The sequence below is a fragment of the Branchiostoma floridae genome, chromosome 2 (genome assembly GCF_000003815.2).
Source record: "Branchiostoma floridae strain S238N-H82 chromosome 2, Bfl_VNyyK, whole genome shotgun sequence".
NCBI lineage: Eukaryota > Metazoa > Chordata > Leptocardii > Amphioxiformes > Branchiostomatidae > Branchiostoma > Branchiostoma floridae.
Genome location: NC_049980.1, coordinates 22,829,171 through 22,845,540, shown reverse-complemented (window position 1 = coordinate 22,845,540; position 16,370 = coordinate 22,829,171). Strand labels below are relative to the sequence as shown.

The window sequence follows — 16,370 nt, the reverse complement described above, 5'->3', positions numbered from 1 at the left end:
AGCAAATTGGAGATGCTTACAGAGGCTTTCGGTATACAGCAATCAGTCGTAATAAATGAAATGTCTAGCAGACCTGTGTGTATGTTTACAGGCAGTACACACCAACACACACACGAACGCACGCACGAACGCACACACACACACGCACACACACACACACACACACACACACAAACACACAATGTTTTTGACACACATAGTGTAGTATGCCTCATGATCTCCCCAAATAACATGATACACTGCGATTGACATCTGTAATCTGTGATGTAAAGCTATGAATTGAGGTACATGTCGTTAATTGAACCGGAAGATTACACGTAAACGCATACGCGTACGGTGACATAACGACAATGATAACAGGCCCAGTTAAGCGCTGGGTAATTACGTAGAGGTTTATGTTCGGTGGCAGTGAAACGCACCTTTCTTTTCATTTCACCTGCGGCAGGTAAAGACAAAATTTGCCACATTGGATTAAGAACTTAGAGGGGACTTTCTGTGCCACCAGGTGTGTCTGCTGTTAACTTGCTGAACGGGAGAAAACTTGAAGCAAAAGAAGACAAAAACGGATATTTTAGGCCTTTGATACACACTTACAAATAAATGTGGTGTCCGCCTGTAATCAAGCTACGGCAAGTTGAAAGTAGTACATACCCTTTTAGACTTAATGGAAGATATTTATGTTCGCTTTCTGCATTGCAATACTGGATGAAATACAACGCCATCCAAGTGGCTTTAGGAGAACGTATCTCATCTCGGCTTCAGAGTTAACAGAATCTGTTTTGTTCCTTTGATAAATTCTAAAACAGAAGGACAAGTTGCTTTTCAAAGTCTGAAGACGCTTATTTATTTGATTACAGTATGCCTGTTATTGAAAGGCGACGACAAAAGTTGTAATCTCCAAGCAGATGTAGGATTTGGCTGGGTAGTTTGGGGTCAATCTCTACACCTTTCTAAAAGCTCGCATTGCTTTTCTCTTTGTTTCTTGGGGGTTATGTCATTTTCTCCAAGAGGGAGAGAAATAGGACCACTACAAAGGTGTAAAACACCGAGACAAACCCTACAAGTCACAACTACTTAGAGATTGGAAAACTGTGCCACACCTAATAACGTCTGCGTGCCAGTCCTACTGGCCTCGCGCCTCGGCAGCGCCTACACAGTTTAGAACAGACCCTGATAGGCAGAGTAAATATTATCGACGGGTCTGTCAGTCAGGGGCGGCCAGAACATCCGTCATGTTTACACAATTTGTGGCAGGTCGTCATGGAGACGATGGAGGGCAACAGGTCTTGCACTCGACATCGGTCTTTGACTGACCTGGGAACAAGACTAGGTCGTGGTTCAGAGAGGTACAATTACGTCATCGATTCCAGTGCACTTAGATCGAGTTAAGCCATTTGGAGCAGCTGCATGAACTGTCGGTAGTCATAATTCTTGACATAAACACGAACGATAGCTCCTATACAGGCTTTTCATTTGACGTCATCTGTGCCATGTTGCATTACAGCGTACGTCTGTTAACCACGCGAAGATGCTACTGCTTAATTCAATTACCCACCAACATGGTGGTTAGAGGAGTCAAATTATAATTAGTATAACGTCAATAAAAAGCCTGTGTTGAGACACTCTGTACAGAAACAATGGGGTTTAATCTGAGACTCAACTGAGGCATGCATGATGACATTTAATATTTCTATCCAAATCGCTTGCTTACTAACTGATTTGATTAAATACAGTATTACTTAATTGGTACATAATGGATCCGGACCTGCCTCTCATGGCAAATCTCAGTATGATATATCATATGGTGGTTCGGGGCAACGCTGAATCTAATGGTACGTCACCTCCCATGGCCACTAACATGTCACTGCACCACATCCACTTGGCCCGTTTAGAAGCCGTGTATATGTCCCCTCGGGTTACCGGTGTTTTGATTTCCAAAAATTACCGGGTGAAACGCAAAGGTGACGTGTCATGTCGGCCGGCAGTACATGGTTAGCGTTACACAAAGTGTTTAACCAGCTTCAGATGGACGTCCCGGGCATGTGCGGCTGCCAGTTTGGCTTCAAGTGCAGTTTACATTCTTCTTGTGGCATAAGGTCTCTGCCAAGTACTTGTGAATGAGCAGCTCGGTGAGAGACCTAGTATCCCTATGGGCCAGTTGGGCATTAATATTGCTCTAAGCGACAATCATCGCTGGAAAAAGACATGAAAGTGGACATGAAACTTTCGCACTGAGAATAAACAAAAGCCCACAAGGTTTTATTGACAACAACGAATGGTCTCTATTTGCGCGTTCTAGCCCTCTTGAGACAAATGCAGTAGCCTGTCTATTATTGCATGTAGTCTATTGTTACAAGACTGAAAAGGCAAATACCTTTCCCATCCGTACCATACCGTATTATACCGTTTCTTTTAATATTGCTAAGAGATGATGCTAAAAATGGGGATTCAAAGCCCGAATCATTGCTTACCAGCCTTTTCGCTGCCCGGCCGGTGTTGCGAAACTACCTTGACAAGATCAAGGTAAATTTTCTAAATGTGAGCAGGTCGTACGTCTTCATCTCATCACTCAGAGGAGTCGTCATTGTCGCAGCAGACGCGCCAGTAATCCCCAACATCTCCAGCTCACACCAATACGACAATAAACCACGGCTCAGACGACAGGCTTATCGAGGAGGTTAATCCCACAAAGTCTTCGCTAAGCCAGAAAGACGTCCTCGCGTCATTAAAACGGTCTGTTTCGCGCCAAGTTATCTAGAATGGCGCGTTAGATATACTGCGATGAAGTTAAGATAAGGAAAAGCTTTCTGTAAGCATCGGTACAAACATGGTACAGAGGCCCTACTGACTTATAACTGCACACTACGTATGTACTTATAGGAGGTCAACGTGTGAACCGAAGAAAAATATTTACCATCTGTTTGATAGATACATGAAAGAAGGAAGGAAGGAAGGAAGAAAGTAGGAAGGAAGGACCATAGAGAGAAGAAAGGAAAATATAAAGATAGACATAAAGATAGGAACACAGAGAAAGGGGGAAGGAGGAAAGAAAGAGATATAAAATGGCGCAGTGATTTCCCTCAGGTGCATTCACTCATTATTGTTTGATGTAGTCAAAATTGCTTTCAACGGTCGGTAATTCAAACTGCTTAATGACACTTTCTCAGTAAAAGAAAAAAACACAAGAGATAGTTTATCTTGGGTCTTCAAGAAATTTTGGGAAATTGTTATCAACATAACAACATAAGGCAAATGAGACGGCCATGGTCTGGCTGCAGTTCTGGTGCTGAACGACATGATGCACATAACATCAGGACACAAACTGGACAAGACTCGAAGACCATATTACAGGCGCTCTAGGTAAGTTGTTTTTGTGAGTCCACTTGTTTCCTACGTTTTCCTTTTTACTATACCTCTGTAATTCCCTTCATCTTGCAGACCTTGTGTAAGTGTGTAAGTGCTTGTGATGAAAATACTCTTAACAGTGAGGTTATCCAGAGATGGTCTGTTTTGACACGAATAAGAGACACGACTTCCAAGAACCAACGTACATCTACAGCAGGAAGAATCTCACTTCTCAGTTCAGTAAATACTTACTGTTAAATCCCCTCAGTCGACCTGTAAAGCGTAACGTAAATGTTAATTACGTTGGTGGAAGGGTGGGAGTTTTCCGGTGGTTAACGGTGGAAGGTGGAAAAGCTTATGTATTTTTGGTTGGAGATGGAACATTTTAAGAAAAGGGGGACCGGAAGGGTATTTGTACAGGGATAGAAGAAGCATGTGAGAACGAACGTGGGTGGGTGCCTGCCATGAGTATCTGTTAATCTCTCGACTCTTGCGATGTTTGTGTGTGCAGGTGGGGAGGGGGGCTGAGCTGTTGTGTCAACTTCGTATTAAATTGTTTATCTCCAATCTTAGTAGCACGGCAGCAGCAATAGGATTTCGTCCTCTTCACGGCTTTCTTCTCGGTTTCTTTGCACCTTTCATCATCGGGGTTAAATGACTTAACGAGATAGAAATTAGCAGGTGTACTCTGGGTGGGCTTGTAAAAACAAGTATTGGGCTAACACGGATGGGTTCTCTCTAAATTGATAAGCCCTTTCAAAGGGATCGCATGTGCGGCTACAGGAATGCTTGGTAATATGTCAAAGGTAAAGGCCCGAAAAAGGAAACAGTCCTTGTCTCTACCATTGTTTCGATTGCATAACAACGTCCAGACGGGTTTTGTTTTCTTTTTGTGGGTCTTTACTTTTGACATATTACCTAGAATTCCTGTCGCCGCACATGTGTTCTGATCTCTATGAAATGGCTTATATCAGCTGAGTAACACATGTACATCAAACATTATATGTGACACTAACATGACTGCCCTTTATACGACCTTTCCTTCCTACCTTTCGGCTATCTTCAAAGGGGAAACATCTTACATGAACGTGAGGTCCTCGCTCACCACCATAGTAGTACATGTACAAGCTAACTTCGGAATGCTCCGCTGTTTCGCTGATTTACTACGAGTAGGCTAAGCAGGGTAAAGAATGGCGAGTATGTAGCTCCCCGCCCCTCTCGTACTTAAATGTTTTACTTGTGTTAGTCTATAGATTTGGACACATAAACAAGTGGATTTTAATTATGGAGTACTTCAAGTGAAATCGTTTGTTTACGCAAAGTAAGACGGGGAATGGAATCCATCAGGAAAATCATTCTGAAGAATTAATGGAGATAAAAGAAACCCCTCATAACTAATTAACACATACTTTCAAAACTTATTTTGATAGTTTTGATGTTTGCCATATTTATGTTTGTTCCTTATAGCGTGCCAAAAGGGCACGTGATGTTGGTGCACTTCCCCGGACTTTCCCCGCCCACTGCTTACAGAAGTATTTGGGTTGGGACCTGAGCGCATTATCTAGTTGTTTATTGAAGAGATAGAAGACTTAAAGGCGTGATAAACGCCGTGTGATCACCGGAGCAGCTACAAATCCTCCTGGAATGAACACACTGTAAGCTCCTAAACAACGTGGGACAAGACAAGTGCGTAGGGAGTTTTTCCCTCTATCGCTGGCCAGTGTAGTGGATATCATAAAGACCATTCACTTTTCTAGTCTCATAAACAATGGTGATGGCCACATAAAAACGATGAAGAATTCAGTCAGAGTTGGTAATAAAGGTAGGCCACAATGACATCATGGCCTTCGTCAAGACAGGTAACCATGCCTTCAATGGTTAGGTCTGGTGAACATGTCCTGTGATCAAGACTAAACTTATCAGTATCATGGAGACACTAACTGTGAGGGGTGACACAAGCTTGATTCTGTAAAATTGGTACAATTAAGCTTATCATAGGGAACCAACGAATCAAGGGAAATCACAAAGAAGACCGACACATCATTGACAGTCAAGGAAAGAAACTGAAGCCTTTCTCTGGTACTTTAGTCTGTCTATATGCCTCAGCTCAATGATAGCCAGTATGTTCCTAGCATGACTCGTGCAGCTGTTGCTGTTATATTACTCAAGACGATGGTGTTTCCGAGATTATGTCAGGAAGATATGTCACCGGATTTGAAGGTGATTACCTAAATCAGTACGTGTCCGAGGTAAAGGCGTTTAAACACTAAGTACAACATTCCTGTAGCGTTGGGACGACGTGTAGAAATATTGGTAACGGAAAGGGGGTAGTTAGAACCTCCCTTGCTATATCAGATACTATCACGTTGTTGTTGTTTTTTTTTAACCAGACGAAAGAGAATGTGCGACAGTGTCAGAAACCAACAACGCCAGCTATAGACATTATTCTGGGCCTTAATGGCTAACATCCAAGCAGATGTAAGGATCCCTTGAAACAGTGGGCAAAGGGATAAGAAGGTGGGATACCAGAAAATGTTGCCACAGACGTAGAATACTGGGACTGGGACAAATCCATACACATCTTGGAGATCATAGGTTAACATCTCAACCACCTGTGTCAGCCTTTTGAATAGTGAGTAAGAATTGACCATCACAGAACATCACATCACAGAGCTTTGAAAACTGAAAGTGAACTATTGAACCTAACTGATAAAAAGAGCTGACGGCTTGTCCAAGTCCCGGCGTAAATCCCGCTTTCCTCCAGCCGGAATCTCGCGAGACTAGCGGAATGTCGAGAGTTAGGCCACGCCAAACTTCGCTACCGGAATTTACAGCTGACACGCTGATCAAACTATCTAAATTTACTATAGCTATGTTTTATCCACATAGCTAATTGACAAAACACTTGTCGATGCAGCAGGTCAAACGTACAAAAAGGGACATATCACAAAAGGTGACAGAGAAAGCCATGAAGAGGGATAATCTTAACTTATCAATTATTGTGATTAACCAGAACTTAGTACAGTATATACATTAACGTTGGCACCGCTTCTGAACTGTCCCAAGACAGTGCTGCAACCTGGTGACGTTTAGAAAGTTCCTGCATCACATTTTGTCTGTATCTGAGGCTATGTTTCTCTCGTTCATTTCTAATCCCCGCCGACTGACAACTCATCTTGTTTCTGTTCAGTTTACGAAAATAAACGTTCCTACAGCGAGAAGCAACAAACACGACCTGACCTGGGCCCTGACGAGCCGCTCAGCTCGCTGGCCAGATGACATTCTGGAAATATACATGAACATGGACTTACACAGACTGAGTGACACTTGTTCGATCATTTCCGTCAGACTCAAGGTCAAGGTAAGCAGGAATCAGTTAATGCGGAATGTATATATACACACAGACGGGAAATAAAAACGGTCTCGTTTCGTATGAAGTATCTATATCTATGATATACACATACTTGATACCATAACGACTACCAACCAAATTCCTCGCCCTATGCAAAATGCTTCTTGATCCCATGACATTGATAGCGACCTTGTCTAAAATGCATTTCGCTATGCATATATGGCGAATATGTAGGTGATTGTAACTACATATCCTATATTGAAGGGTTTCCGTGAGTGCGGAAACCTGTAGGGTCAAGTACAGATCAATGTGCTGTTGACGCCGTAGAAGGCCTGCGGTGACTGGAGTTGGCACAAGGATTAGGTACGTTACATGTGTGATCCAGAAATTGTCACAAGGATTAGATGTCGCATGTGTTTGCTATTGTAGACGCATGATGCCAGTGTCCATCGAAGATGCAGTTACATGTGTGTTTCTGAAGAGGCAGGGTGCCAGCGGCCGATGAAGTTGCTTAAGGAGTTAGGTACGTTACACGTATATTATGATAGATGTAGGACAGCGCTGACAGACTGTTTGTGTATCTCCAGAAGTGGGACAAGGTCCCGTCTGCTCAGGTGTCGGGCAGGCCTGGATAAGAGTGTTGTACGGCGTGCACTGCATTACAACAATTCACCATCGGGTTCCATGACGCAATACCATGAACTCTTATACCAATTATCACGGAAGCTCCACTGTCTCATTCAGATTCTTTGCTTTTATTTCAGCTTTTGTGTGATAAAAAGCATTACGTCATTTTCAGTAACTTTCGTCGTAGCTCTACGTACAACTTCCATGCTGTAGAATAGCAAGGATGTAAGGCAGTGTGTACCGTAACAGGGAAATTGAATTTTGCAGGATACATCTATGGAATATGAAAAATGCCCTTAGTTTGCCATCGCACGACGATCATAGGACGTTTGTGGCCAGGGTCATAACGAATAGAAGGTCATAGAAGCCGGATTGCCATAGCCGGTCGATCAGCAGCCCAACCCAACCTTTCCTCGCACAGACTCGTGTTTCAGACGGCCGTGACGGCCCTGTCAGCCTTGCCGGTCCAACCTGCCTGATGGGGCGGCAGCGAGCTGTCAGCACCACCGGGACTTCCTGTTCCCGGGGCCGACAGTCACGCGGCGATACTCCCCATGAGAGCGGCGCACGGCTCGGGTTCGTACGGGCCAAGCTCGGCGTGCTGCGGGAGGCACAACAAGCGTACGAGCGACGACAGAAACTAGATCAAAACAACCGAGTTGGAACTCAGCCGCCACGGGAGGTCGAGGACTGGTCCATTTCAGAAAGAGGGAATCAGGAAAAATGTGCGTGCAACTACATAGCCTGTATCGTCATTATCATCAGAGAACGGAAGAACGGAAAGAAAATATACTATAAAGGCCGACATTTGCTTGGGTGCAAATACAGCATATTTCAGCCATACCCATTCCCACGCAACATTGGACTGTTCCAAGTCACCCCTGCGCAAAAATGCAATATTTTAACTGTAAGTTATCCCCAAAAGAGAACTAATATTGTGGACTGATTCCAGGTCAAAACAGAGCTTGCCCAATATGCCCCGGGCACATATGGAAGAATATAATCTTCCACAGGAGCGCCTATGCATAACTGATTGGTTTTTAGAATTGCGGCAGCTCCTATTTTTCCGAGAGTGAAAAAAAACGCATCTTCCATTAAGAAGATTTTCATCATGAAATTACATGACGCCATTCAACAATTTCCACTTCGATAACTAGGTCTAAGTACCGTAATAATCTCCTTGTGATGTGGGTACATTTATTATTGCAGTGAACTTTTTTTAAGCAAGTAGGGCATACATTTTAATAATTGTCAAGCAGGTGCAGGTACTGTGTAGTAGGAGTGTTTTTTTTTCCAAGCTAAAAACTTCAATCTTCTAATTGTTTTGTATGAGCCACTACATAAACGGAGACGTCTCGAATTTTTACAAGAATTTTACCACTCTGTCGCTACATTTCTTTTCTGAAAAATCCCAGGACCAACAAGTTAATTTGATTTGGCTTTATCTATATATTTCATTTTCCTTCGAATTCTTTGTTAAGTATATGCCCCTGCATACCACTGTTAAATTGTTTAACTTTGTATGCAATCCGCTGAGCCATCGGACGTAATCTTGTCTGAGTGTTATAATTTCCTGCTCGTAGCGTGCGAGACCCGGAGGATAGGTGTTTCTACCTTGTTCGGGGGTTTCTTTTCGGAGGTCAGTGGTGATACTCTGGTACTGAGAGTGCTCAAACTCTGGCAGTTTAAAGTTACTTACAATTTGAATGTACAAAGTTTACGTCAAAAAAGAACAACAACAACACTAGAAGTACCTACATTTATTCGGGAAAAAATACATGCATTCTCGCCACTGTCAAACTTACGTATCAAAACTAAACGCAAACTGTCCAATTTTCCCTGTCCAAATCTGCCGAAAATGATTGATAGTGCCATGCGGAATGTTGGTAAAGTCATCGACACTAACGTTCAATGCACGCGTACCGTCCGCTACCGCTCAAATGACCCTGTCTGAACTCCAAATCCTCGCAAACTACAATTTCAAACCGGGCACAGGGTACCGCATGGCCACTGTGCTGTAATATGCATCTGTTTGTGTATATACTGGATTGCAAGGCCCCGCTTATGAATATTAACTAGCATTCGCCTTTCTCGTCGCTGATTGGCTGGCGTCCATAAAGTAATTAACTCTCGCTCTCCCCAGACCGCTGGCACCTGGCACGTGTGGGCTCTGGGGTCACTGGAGTTCACGGGAGAAGACCGAAAGGAAACCAATTTCCCCTCAGAAAAGTGCAGAAATTAATAATTCGAAATTGTTTTATGCCAAAAATTTTACTTGAATCATTTTACCAACTATCTAATGCCTATCTACACCAAATTTAAGGTCATTCCATTGTAATTCAAGGGAACAGTGGGCCACAATATACCGTTTTGGTCAAAACATGACCTTTAAACTTCAATAAAATCATTTTAGAGGCAGATATGAAAAAAATGAGAAAACAGCACCTTGGTATTGACCCACTCTACCCTTGTGACAAATTTCAGGTCATTCGGTCACGGAACGACGGAGATGAATCGCTTTGAAGATTTGACAGGAGAAAGAAAGAAAGAAAGAAAGAAACATTACGAATACAATATATTTCACCATACCATATATGGTATGGCTGAAATATAAATATTGGAGAGCATTTTGGGTCCTCATCAGGTGTCAAGGGAGTGGTTAGAACAAATAAATAATTGATGAAAAAGTGAACGAAGGAATGGATTGACAATTGAAAGAAGAGAGATCTGGCCTGGTCTGCATCTGACTTGTATCAAACGTGAACATGTGGAATTATGACATGCACTGAGTGGGTTTTTGAGGGGTACTTTTGAATGTAAGTGATGCGTCGATGAAGGTTAGACGTCCAGGTAATAAGATACGCAAAAAAGGAGTTACCCAAGCAACTAGATATGATTTTAGAAACGGTCAGACGTTTGTCTTTCGTCAGTGACAATGGGGAGATCTTGTTGGAGATCAGTTTTTATATCCTATCCTGACTATACATTTTGTCTTCTTCCCCTTTTTGCATATTGATTCATAGTAAGGATGGACCTGCTCCTACTAGATCTCTTTTGCATATCAATTCATAGGATATAAAAACTGCTCTCTGGTGCGTGGCATAGACGAAAGACAAGGATGTTTTAACGATGTTGTAACTGCTTTATGGCGAATGTGATGGCCTATAAGAATTGTGGTGGAATCACACAAAGCGTTTTACCTTGTACAAACGTCATACGCATGCTTTCCCTCAAACCGTCAGGCCCGTTTACTATGAACGTTTTGACATTCCAGAAGTTTAGAAATAGCATTCCTGTGGTGATGCCAAACACCCGGTCCACAACTCTGGGAAACCCCAGGCTGGGTTTGTCTCACACAGACGGGCGGTGGCCATGGGGGGATGACGGGCACTGACACCTTCAGGGTGAGGGGGTGAGGGGTGGTCCTGCGTCATGTTCGTGGTTTATCTTAAGATAATGAGATAAACGGAGACACACGAATCCAACTTCCTATGAACACTGAACATACTGGTACGTGGGATGGGGTGGGGTTTTTTCAGGGGGGTAGGTACGTAATTGTCAATTTACACCTTTTTCGCCCAAAAGCGCAAAGTAGTACGTACTGCAAGGCGTTGAACAATACCCACGAAAATCAATCAATATTTTTGTCATTTACCTTTTCGTTCATTATCAGCTAACAGTGAAGATAAGATTCCTAACAACATACTTATCATACTACAGAGGGCTCTGACGGACATTTTGCAAAACGGAGTGTTAGTTTTGGACATGGTCTCGCTTTGTTGAGTTGATATGTATGTTAATCCGACAGAAATGACGACAGGTTGACAATGAAGGATTAGGTGTGTTTTCCTTTACGTTCCTGCAGTTTCTGTCAATGTCAGAATGAAACGGCAGTAAGTTACATCTGAAAATGCCACAATCGTAACCGGCAGCTGGGTTCTACTTTCCAAGGCAACACTTGGCATGGTTCTGAACTTGTTAGGTGACAAATGTGTTTCTGATGTGAGCTGCAAGGTTTGACTATCGGCACGAATATTACCCATTTATCAAAGGGCTGACGGGCTCATTTTTCAAAGAGCACCATATTTGACATGACCTCGGTGCATAGTACAAGTGGTACACGTCTCAAAAGCCTTTGGTCTTATAGTTTGTCAAAACCATTTCCTAACTCTAGTTTCTGTAAATTTGTTACACAGTGAAGAATATCATGACCAATACAACGTTCTTTTGCTTGAAGATGCACACTGACTCATACGAAATACACCTGCTATACTTAAATATTTTCCTTTGTGCCTGAGTCATCACATGTCTTGAAATGTGGCCGATACAACGTGCTGTGACAATCACCTTTCAATCTGTTCTTGCAATAAAATTTGTTATTCATATTACCGCATTGTTCTAGTGGCAGGGTTAGAAATATGATTGTAACGTCAGTAAACCTCGCTATATAGCAAATAAAGCACAACGTTAGTCTTATCCTATCATCGCCTGCTCGGGCAGCGGATCGCGGCAGAACGCGGGGATATTTCAGCGGCGGAAACCGCTGAGGCGGCCGCCATGTGAGCACCAGACCACGGCGATCTCCGGGCCAGGCAAATCAACCACCTGATGACAGGGGGCTTAACGCCTAGACGTCCAACGAAACGCAAAACTCACTTCTTGTAACTGAAATCTTGCAAATCCTACAATACAGCACATGTATGTATGCCGGCTACTGATATAACAAGAAGGAACACTCTCTCTTCATTTCGATAAGTAGCATTACCGACCATAAAGTATTATCAAATTGGGCTTGTTTTGCTAGCTCTGTCAAATTGGGTTTAATTGTTTTGCTAGCTCTTTCATTCACTTTTTAAAAGTATAAGTTCTTCCCGCTTTTTTAACACTTGAATTTGAAAAAAAAAGCGACAGGGTAGATTTTTAAAAAAAATCAGGCAAATGGTCCCAAAACTACGCACTTGCACTTCCATTGACCCTTCCCTCTAATGACCTGTTTTAGTTAGGGATCAACATTTCTGTCTGCGGCGCGGGAAGGCTGTTAGCGGCAGACTAAGACGCCTCCCGGCGGGCACCAAAATAAACTGCAAAAGTAACCGCAGGTGATGATGGGAGATTCGATGACACAAATAAAGAGGACAAAGTCTCGCTCTCGAGGTTGTGTCCGGAGATGAAGTACACTTTTGCAGGCAGTACATCTCAACAGCAGTCACCTAGGACTGAACTGTCCGCTGAAGTCTGCAACGTTTACGGAGAGTAGTCTGAGCAACTGTATCGCACAACTGGTAAAGAGCCATATGGCGTAACACCGTAACTACAATCAATGTACTAAATTTAAGTATGTTCTTGGATGCTTGTATACGTTTTTCACTGCTGTGTTAGGAACAGATTAGTTTCAGCACAGCCAACGTGCACCTAGATGATGATGGGAGAGGTGGCGACACGAACTATAGCACATGGTGCCGCTCTCCATCGGTTGTGGTTGGGAGTGTACTAGTATCTGTATTCTGTAAAATGCGTTGCAAAGCTGGCAAAGGGCCATGGTGATATGGCGCCGCATACATTTTATGCCCTACACTACTGTCCTACACTACTGTAGGAATCTACAAGTACACACTGTGCATTACAAACTGATCAACGCATGCGTACAACCAACTCTTATCGACAAGAGTGGTGAATTTTTTAGCGCACTCAAAGTCTGTCCTTTCAATCAGAGGAGTAAAGGAACAACTGCGCCACCTACCGACCACCAATATTAGATACAGGTTGTAGAAGCACACTGGGGTCAACGAGATTGACAGGTCGAGAGAACACCTCTTGAGCAACATTTGGTATCCTATATTCACTTGGTGAGAACCTAGCCAAAAATTGACTTACAAATGACTTAGAGACCGCACACTTCTGTTCCACCCCCCAAGCAAGATGCTCCGTAAATCGAATTAGCCGGACAAGGGAGTTACGCCGCCCGGGAAAAGCCCGTAGCCGCTGCGCTACTCTCTGGCTTTCCAGGGTATTAAGAAGTATTTACTAGCCCATTCATCACCTAATGTACATGTTGTAATCTGCAGCATTGCGATTCGATTGCCATTACAATGTAAGAGGAGAACTTGGAAAAGAGAGCGATAGAAACTGCGATGGGAACAACATACCACAACGGGTCATTTCTTCTGTCTGTTCTGTTTGGCACAAGATACGTAAGACCTACAGATGTTGTCCATCCCATTTGTTCACCCTCCATCAGAAATCCCAGACACAGTGGGACGTACCAAAACAAAGCCGAGCATCAAAGACGTCTGGCGTGACCTTCAGGAAGGCCTGTGACCTTGAGGAGCGGCTACCCCTCCGCGGACCCTGCTGACCGGGTAATGGAGGGCAATCTAAATCAGGTTTATATAAAACACAGCAAGGGGAAGTGTATAGAGGTTCGTTCTTTTGGGGCCTTCTTTATTACCTCAAAGTTCAAACAAAAGTGTCGATATTTCTACTTTTTGCCAGTTTTGTTGTACCCAATTCAAAGCCTTTGATATCCGACATTGTCCAAGTGAACATGGGTTCTTCGATAATTCCCAATTCAGATGTAGAAAGATAAAACCGTAATGTTTCGTAAACTTCCGTTCCCGTGAAGCACCGGGCATTTCTTTGGAAAAACTCACATCTGACGAAAGGAATTCAAGCCAGCATATCATCAAAAACTCAGACGCGTAATGAAATGTTGACAGCATTTTGTTTTATGTCCTCATTTCTGTGAGACATCAGCTGAATGAGCTAGAGGAACAAATTGCCTTACATCTGGACATCTTGTCCTGGTTACCTGCGATCTTCCTTACGTACATCAAAAACTTCCTGAGATTCCGCTAACCCCGTTAGTCCTGCCGTAACGAGATCGCCGAGAAAAGCGTGGGTTGTCTGGATTTTGACTTTATCTAACGTTATCTTTATCATCCCTGCTGTGTCCCATCGCCAGTTACCACACCTCGTTAGCAGTGGGCAATTGGTAGACATGATTTTCTGCAACTTATCATCATCATCATTTGTTGACTGACATCATTGACTGGCATTTTCACGCCAAATGGGGAGATTGTCCAAAGTAAGCGAAAAGTGGTTTACAATTCAAACGACAATCACAGCGACTTCAATATCTACAACTAATACTTTATTACGTCCTCTTATTTTTCGTCCTTTTACATACTCGTATCAACATTTCTTGATGTAAAATTAAAAATACATTTGTAGTACAGGTACTACGTTACCTTAGGCCTTCTACTGACATTGCGCTCCATAGTGAAGATGGTAAAACTTATGAGTACTTAGTGTTGGATTGTTTTCGATGAATTAGTAATTCAAAAGCCATACAAGTCTACCTGAGTGCCACAGGTAAGTCCGCCTTCTTTATAGGTCTACGACACACTGGTCTTCATCTTAAAACGAAAATCCATAGTTTTGTATGTGCTGAATCAAAGACATGTACATGGCAACAGGCCATTGCATGGCAATCGAAAGAGCGCAAAGGTCATTTACTACGGAGTATATAGAGCCTCAAATGGAAAAGGACGGAGCTGTGCGACATGAATGAGACAATTTCATCAATTATCATCACAGTCTCGAACTGGCAACTTAAGTGTCTGCAGATGTCATTTATAGATACAGCTTACATGAGATTTAGTCTTTGGCCGTATCTGCTGACATTTTGTATCAGTGTGTGTAAAGCCATATGTATCGTTCTCCTGTTCGTTGGAGCTGAAAGATGCGTCACCTAGCTTGTACATGGAACGGATCCGTTAATTGTCAAGCCCGCCGAAGGCAAAGGTATAAGGCTGCATTGTTTACTCGATTTCTTCAGATTTTACCACCCGACACTATCCCTTTCTCAAAAGCACTCTACGACATTAGCCCAAGTCAAGGAAGGAATAAGCGTTCAAACAAATCAACTTAACTAAGTTTACGTCTTTCTAGCACCATAACCAAAAGAGATCTACAATGTCTGTAACATTTTGAAGCACGAGTTTCCGTGCACGAAAAGTTCACGTGAGACATTATTGCAGAATCTTACACCAAGACTCTGCAATAATGTCTCACGTGAACTTTTCGTGCACAGAAACTCATGCCTCAAAATGTTGTAGACATTGTAGACTCTTGCGCACCCTGCCGAGCAAAATTCGTCCTCATTTGATCATGACTATCTAGCCAGAAGAACACAAAGATTTAACGCAGAACTGATGTGTATTAACTGGGTCGTCCAGCTTCCATATGGTCTTGTTATTGAGCTTTTAAACTCCACTCCATTCGCACCTACACCTGATTAGAAGGATAGGTTCGTATGTAAACAATTAGGTTAAAGTTTCCCTGACCCTGTTCTGAAACTTAGACAGTGTTATCTGTACTGGTGCAGAATGATAAAAGTCTGGATAAGGCCAGAATTTACGGTCTTCCGTTCGCTCTGTTTGGCTAGTTTCTATGGTTTCTTGAGACCAGGGAGGAACCTTGTTGAATGAAACGAAATGTAAACATACCAGTACATGAGGACAGTGGCATTGGCCACCTGCTCATCAAGGTCAAATGAAGGTTAGAGAATGAACATTAACAAGAAGTGTTGATTTAACTTCTATAGTCTGCACCTCTGCTACACTGCAACCTTTCATCAAACGGTCATTATTGAGAAATTCCAGCATGGTTCAGGATTAGTTTTACCATTGCTGTGTATGAAACCTTTTCTCTTTAACTATAAAACAGTCCATACTTCTTACACATTGTTGTCAACTCCTTTAAAATGACAGAAAGTGCACATTAGTGCCTCAAATATGGCCCAGAGCTTGTGCTTCAGACAGCTGCATTCTTCCCACCATTTTACCTACATATGTTTACATGGTATTCTTCTTGCATTTGTACATGAAAACATTTAAAAGAAAACATGATTTCAGTTGTTGACCTCTCTGTCTATGTTTACAAATATACCAAGGTCCATGATCACTAGTAAACGGTGAAATGTTATATGCACTTACTACTAGTCAGTCTTTGTCACTGACAACATTAATTTAGCTTCAAAGATATT

The 16,370-nt window shown here is 42.7% G+C and overlaps 1 protein-coding gene across 2 annotated transcripts in view; it reads right to left on the bottom strand.

The window, feature by feature from the left end:
- LOC118410428 (R-spondin-2-like) overlaps positions 1-16,370 on the bottom strand; it is a 41,489-nt gene that overhangs the window by 23,384 nt on the left and 1,735 nt on the right. The gene's annotated exons all lie outside the window — the stretch shown is intronic.